Below are 7,500 nucleotides of genomic sequence, written 5' to 3'. Positions count from 1 at the left end.
GGCGGTATGACGACGGATCGCCCGGCTGCTTTCCCGGCTTCGCGATCAGCACGAGACGAGCCTCCTTCCACTCCGCAGGAAACTCGCCCTGTTCGAGCAGCTGGTTGTAGACTTTCGCGAACACCTCCGGATGCTTCCTCATCGCCGCCTTCACTGCGGCGTTGGGTATGCCGTCCAACCCTGGCGCCTTCGAGGGAGCCATCCGCTCGGCCAGCGACAGGATCTCCGCGACGGTGACCGGCCTCAGAGCCTCGTGTGAGGCAGCACACGCTTCGATGTCTGGCCACTCAAATGCTGGATGCTCCGGAAACAGTGCGTCGACGATCGGGTCGAGTACGGCTCGGTCCGTTTCCGGTGGCGCCCTGCTGCGCAGTTTCGCTCGCACCACTTTGTACCCGAGTCCGAACACCTCAGCTTCAACACAGTCGATCAGCTCCTGGAGGCTGCTTTCTTTGCTGCTCTTTATTTCAGCCTTCAGCAGACGGCGGCAATCCTGCAGCCTGGCAGATGTCGCTGCACGCTCCGACAGTTGGGCTCGGCAATGAGCGGCCTCCGCTGCTTCGCACTCCTCCCTCAGGCGCTCGATCTCTGGAGACCACCAGTACATCTGGGGCTTGCGGTGGAAAGTGGCCCCATGCACTCTCTCCATGGTCTCATCGCACGCCTGGGTGAGTCCGCCGATCAGCCCCTCCGGTGTATCGACCTGTTCGAAGTGGCCGTGTGTGAGGGCGATGTCGAAGCACCTCCTGTCGAATTGCGCCGTCTTCCACCGGGTCCCGGCGTGTTTGGCTGTCCCATCGCTGGTTGCTGTCCGGCTTCGCTGCTGCTGGCCTCGTCGCGTGGAACGTTGACTCGGAACGTCCACCTGAAACTCGACGTAGGCGTGATCGCTACCGGAAAATCGACTCAGCACTCGCCATGAGTCCGGCCTCGCGATGGTTGGACTAGCGAATGTAACGTCGATCACGCTTTCTCGCGCCGCCCCGTTGCCCTTGAACGTGGGCACGTTGCCACGGTTGAGCGTCTGCAGCGACAGCTGCTCCGCCACGCTCAGGAGATCCTGCCCCTTCTGGGTAGTGCGCGCGCTCCCCCATTCCTCGTTCCACGCATTAAAGTCGCCGGCCAGGACGGATGTTGTGTGTCCGACGAGCGACATTTCCACCGCACCGAGGAAGCTCTCGAATTCCGCGGGACCGCTGCTGGGGGACACGTAACAGCTGGCAAACGTGACTCCTGCTATGGTGGCCACCACTAGTCCCGGGGCGACGCTCCCCCACAAACGCTGAATTGGATAGGCGCCCGTTGCGATGATCGCCACGCCCTGCTCCACATCAACGGCCCACCGCGGGTCGTCGCGAGGCAGCCGATACAGCTCGCAGGCGAGCACCACCTGAACCTCGAGCTCGCGAGCCGTCTGCAACATCAGGTCTTGTGCTGCCTGACATCGCCCGAGGTTCACCTGCAGCACTCTCAGCGCCGGCACGTCGGGTGTCCCACCCGATGCGGTCCCCCGCAGGCGGCACAGCAGACCTCCGCCGTGCAGCTCTTCGCCTGATGGTCCGGCTTCCCGCAGCGAATGCAGCAAGCCGAGCGATCCGTCTCGCTCTTGCACGCCGCCCGGATGTGCCCCGTCTCCAGGCACCTGAAGCAGCGTTGCTGACGCGCCTGCGGCTGCGTCGCTTGCTCGATCAGGCAAGACGTGAACTTTACCTTCACGTTCTCGCCCACCAGCTTCTCCGCTACCCCAACCGGAACCCGAACTATCGCCACCTTCGTGCTGTCCCACGCAGATCGCAGACGGACCGAGGTCTCCTCCACGGTAACATGGCACAGGTTGGTCAGTGCCATCGCCACATCGACCTCCTTCGCTAAAGGGTCGATCGCTGCAATTTTGATTTCCGTCGTCGGCGTCACCAGTCGAGCTGAGGCCGACAGCTCCGTTTTTTCGCAGACCTCCTTTATGGTCTGCAGGACTCCTGCAGCGTCCGCGCCTTCGTTCAGCTCCATCACCAACCTGGAGCGTGTGGTGCGTCGTCCTACACCGAGGGCCTCCTGGTGCTTCTCCATTTCTGGAGCCGCTCGCACCGCCTGGTATACCTCCAGCCAGGTTTGCCCCTCGCCTGGGGCGATTTCTACTGCGTCCGGCTTCGCTTTACGCTGCCGCTGGCGCTGTCCTCCCCGTTGTGCTGCAGGCTGGCTGCGCCGAGCCTGTTGTCCCTGCTGTTGCTGGGGCTGCTGTCTTGATGGCCCAGCGAACGCCTGTCGCTGAACCTCCGCCCGTCGTTGCGGTAGTTCCGGCCACTGCTGCTGCTGCTGCTGCTGCTGCTGCTGCTGCTGCTGCCGGCTCGTTGTTTGGCGTGCTGGTTTGCGACGCACCACCTCAGACCAAGAGCCGCCTTCCTGGTCCGGAAGTGGAGCTGCCGTTGCCATCGCCGCTCCTTGCTGGTGCTGCTGCTGCCTCCATTGCTGCTGCTGCTGCTGCTGCTGCTGCTGCTGCTGCTGCTGCTGCTGTTGCTGCTGCTGCCGCCCTGAACGCTGGCCACCCCCGTAGCCTAGCGTCTGCGCCAGCAGTTCTTGGAAGCTGGCGCGCTCCTCCTTCAGCTCGTGGCGCAGACGCTCGTTTTCCTCACGAGCCACCGTCTCGCGCATGCGGGCTTCCTCTCTGACCAGCTTCGTCTCCTGCCTGGCCTGTTCTGCCATCGCCTCCATCTGCTGCCGGAGCATCGTTATCTCCTGCTGCAGACCGGCGATCGTTGCACGCAGCTGTTCATTGGACAGCGACGAATCGTTCAGGAGCTGTCGGAGCTCCGCCATGTCCGAGATTCCCTGCTTCGTTGCCGTCGCCGAGACTCGCGTAAGCATAACTTTCGGCTCAACAGCCGAAAGGGACCGCCCCACCCTTTCGTCGGTGGACTCCGACCTGAGTCGTGTGGTGCGAGTTGTCGCCATTACTGACGCCCCACTTCAACTCTCCCTTGCGGGAGGACGCTAATAGCGGGCCACGGAGAGGTTTTTCCGGCCTGGTGAGGTGGGGGAAGATGGTAAGAGGACGAATGGGTGCGCGTTGAACTCGCCTCGTCGAGCCGCTTCTTTTGATACCGCACTTTGTGGGGTGGCGATGAAGTTTTCCGCGGAAAATCGCGAAAAACCGCTTCCTGGGTGGTTTTTCCGCCCTAGGGGGGTGGGGGTGGGTGGTATGGTGGTGGGGGGGTATTTTCCCGACTCCCCTCTTGAAAACTCGTCGTTTGATACCCCGCACGACGGTATCAGGGCGAAAATTTTCTTCTTCGGAAAAACGCTTTTCCGCCCGTATCTCTCTGGATGTTGCGAAAATCGCTTTTCCGGCGATGGTTTTCGATGTGAAAATTCACCCCGCAACTTTCTTCCAAACACCCGGGAGCTCTACCTCCGCTCCTTGGCCGGGAAAATCGCCAAAAACCGCTTCCTGGGTGGTTTTTCCGCCCTAGGGGGGTGGGAGTGGGTGGTATGGTGGTGGGGGGATTTTTTCCCGACTCCTCTCTTGAAAACTCGTCGTTTGATACCCCGCACGACGGTATCAGGGCGAAAATTTTCTTCTTCGGAAAAACGCTTTTCCGCCCGTATCTCTCTGGATGTTGCGAAAATCACTTTTCCGGCGATGGTTTCCGATGTGAAAATTCACCCCGCAACTTTCTTCCAAACACCCGGGAGCTCTACCTCCGCTCCTTGGCCGGGAAAATCGCGGAAAACCACTTTTCGCGGGGGTTTTCCGGGGCTGGGTGGCGGGTGGGTGGTGCTAGGGGGGGGAAACCGCGTTTCCCCCACTCCTCTTTCCGAGACGCGTCGTTAGACACCCCACACGATGGTATCGGGCCGAAAATCTCACACACACAAATTTCACACACACACAAAGAGCGGTGAAATTTCGTCCGGGAGTGCCCCTCCGGGAGCGCTAGCGCTCCAGCAGGGGGGTGATTCGTCCGGAAGTTTTTTCCTCGCTCTTTTTCACACACACGCCGCCATTTTCGACGAGCACGTGGTTTTCTTTGTCCGCGAATAACTCCCTGAGTTTTTGTCCGATTTCCACGAAATTTTCAACACTTGTCCTTTATTGTAGAGCGCAACTTTTAAGACACCTTCCAGCCGAATCGATCCGCAATGTTCGGAGTTATACAGGTGTGAAATTTCACCACAAAAACACCTGCCGTTCCGCGAACTCCATCAATTCGGCCAATGTTTCTCCACCAAAAGGTGTGGCCTGGTGAGGCCCACGAAGTGTCACTATCACTTTTTCGATATCTTCACTCTTTCGCACAATATGTCACAAAAACCGTTTCGTTGAATAACACACGCAAGGGGGGGCGTGGGGCCACCAAATTCGCAGGGGGGGTTCCGGAGGGTACCTCCAACTTTACTGCAAACTTTCGCACCGGTCAAACGCAAATTGCGGCACTTTTGCTCTGAAACACGGAGGAGCGTGGATTTGCGTCTGCTCTCTCTGGAGGCTCGCACCAGACTACCACAGGGATAACTGGCTTGTGGCCGCCAAGCGTTCATAGCGACGTGGCTTTTTGATCCTTCGATGTCGGCTCTTCCTATCATTGTGAAGCAAAATTCACCAAGCGTAGGATTGTTCACCCTTTCAAGGGAACGTGAGCTGGGTTTAGACCGTCGTGAGACAGGTTAGTTTTACCCTACTGGTGTGTGCTGTTTGCCGCTATCTTAACGGAATTCCTGTGCAGTACGAGAGGAACCACAGGTACGGACCACTGGCTCAATACTAGTTCGACCGGACTTTGGTATGACGCTACGTCCGCTGGATTATGCCTGAACGCCTCTAAGGTCGTATCCAATCCGAGCTGATAGCGCTTCTCAAACCCATTAGGTGATCGGAAGCTAGCGGGCTTAACAACCCTCCGAGATCCGTCGGTGCTGCCCCGCGCACACTGACGTCTCATCCCCGCTATAGCACTAGACTGAGCCGCAACGGGCGGGAGCACGCTGCACGTGGAAGTACCTTACCACAGGGAACCCTGGTGGCTGTGTTTCCGTCGACCGTGGATACAACTAGTTTCGACACCTTCGACCGCCCGCAAACGACGGGACTACAGGCTGGGAGCTGCGAGTTGTAGAGATGCGTTCGCATCGATCCTCTCAGGCGACCCATGCTTGCTGGTGCTCGCGTTCACTTTGGGAATGGAGTGTTCGCGAGAGTGATTGTTGTGTTGTGTGTGTACAGTTGGTGCTTGCGTGCACTCCCATAGTGGAGTGTTCGCGAGCTTAAAACGCTAAGTCCCGATTAATACTCTCCTCGCAACATTATGTGCGTGGCTCCACGCCAAGTGGGATTAGCGGTGCGAAACGCGATTGGTAAAGTCGATGGTGATGTGCGTACCAACAGGCGATTTGTTAAGTCAAATGCGAACTGTGGTGCAACAGGCAATGTGTGTTTATTATCAGGTGTTGTTGGAAGTCAATACGATTTGACTTTCAAAAATTTTTCTAAGTCCCGATTTTTTTTCTCGTCGAGTAACTACAATGCACTATTTCTATCGCAGCGGACTTGCGGTTCATGGCCTTAATGATCGCGAACGAACACGTATTCGCAAAAAAATTTTTGTATGAAAAAGTCACCACTTGGGTACCTCCATACAAAAGTACCAAGTTCGGGTCGAGTGGTCGATGGACGTCGAAGGTGAAAATTTTTCATCATCGAAAATTTTTTCCAAAGTTGAAGCAATTGGGCCCTAGAGTATGAAAAGTGAAACCACGGATCGATATGAGAAATAAAAATTTTTGTATGAAAAAGTCACCACTCGGGTACCTCCATACAAAAGTACCAAGTTCGGGTCGAGTGGTCGATGGACGTCGAAGGCGAAAATTTTTCATCATCGAAAATTTTTTCCAAAGTTGAAGCAAATGGGCCCTAGAGTATGAAAAGTGAAACCACGGATCGATTTGAGAAATAAAAATTTTTGTATGAGAAAGTCACCACTTGGGTACCTCCATACAAAAGTACCAAGTTCGGGTCGAGTGGTCGATGGACGTCGAAGGTGAAAATTTTTCATCATCGAAAATTTTTTCCAAAGTTGAAGCAAATGGGCCCTAGAGTATGAAAAGTGAAACCACGGATCGATTTGAGAAATTAAAATTTTTTGTATGGGAGGGCCCCTGCTAGAACATTTTTCCCAAGTGCGACCATTTTACCCAGTGAGTCAAAAAAAAATTTTTTTCACGGTGACTCAAAACTTCAATATTAGACTTCCCTGAGTATGAAAAGTGAAACGAAAATCATTTTTGAAAAGAAAAAAATTTTGTATGGGAGGGCCCCTGCTAGAACATTTTTACCAAGTGCGACCATTTTACCCGGTGAGTCAAAAAAAAATTTTTGTATGGGAGGGCCCCTGCTAGAACATTTTTCCCAAGTGCGTCGATTTTGGGTCGCCGACACAAGCTCGGGTCAAAAAATTTTTTTTTTCACGATGACTCAAAACATCAATTTTAGACTCCCCTGAGTATGAAAAGTGAAACGAAAATCATTTTTGAGAAGAAAAAATTTTTGTATGGGAGGGCCCCTGCTAGAACATATTTCCCAAGTGCGTCGATTTTGGGTCGCCGACACAAGCTCGGGTCAAAAAAATTTTTTTTTCATGGTGACTCAAAACATCAATTTTAGACTCCCCTGAGTATGAAAAGTGAAACGAAAATCATTTTTGAGAAGAAAAAATTTTTGTATGGGAGGGCCCCTGCTAGAACATATTTCCCAAGTGCGTCGATTTTGGGTCGCCGACACAAGCTCGGGTCAAAAAAATTTTTTTTTCACGGTGACTCAAAACATCAATTTTAGACTCCCCTGAGTATGAAAAGTGAAACGAAAATCATTTTTGAGAAGAAAAAAATTTGTATGGGAGGGCCCCTGCTAGAACATTTTTCCCAAGTAAATTCGATTTTACCAGGTGAGTCAAAAAATTTTGAAAAAAATATTTTGCCAAAATCGTGTTCATTGCCTATTATAAGGGACCAGGTCAGCTCACACGCATTTTTGGAGACCATATGGAAAGTGCGTCTGGGATTGCGGAAATTAAGTTTAGAGTGTTAAATGATGGTTTCGCAATCCCGAAAGGCTCAAAATCCACCCTAAGGTCCCCTGGGTGAAATGTGGTTTCCAAGGTGTGAGCGCTATCGGTGATAGAGTTGGAATGTGATTTCCAGAGCGCAGGGCGACTGGGCTTAGAGCGAAAATCATAGACAAGGGTAAGTATTGGACTGAACGACTCGAAGCAAACGAAAATCATAGACAAGGGTAATGGACTGAACGACTCGAAGCAAACGAAAACCACACACAAGAGTAATGGACTGAACGAATCGAAGCAAACGAAAATCACATACAAGAGTAATGGACTGAACGAATCGAAGCAAACGAAAAACCACAGACAAGAGTAATGGAGTGAACGAATCGAAGCAAACGAAAACCAAAGACAAGAGTAATAGAGTGAACGAATCGAAGCAAACGAAAACCAT

Source organism: Anopheles moucheti (assembly GCF_943734755.1).
Source record: "Anopheles moucheti chromosome X unlocalized genomic scaffold, idAnoMoucSN_F20_07 X_unloc_21, whole genome shotgun sequence".
NCBI classification, from domain to species: Eukaryota; Metazoa; Arthropoda; class Insecta; order Diptera; family Culicidae; genus Anopheles; species Anopheles moucheti.
The sequence above is the reverse complement of the archived record's forward strand: the minus strand, read 5'-3'. Positions refer to the sequence as shown.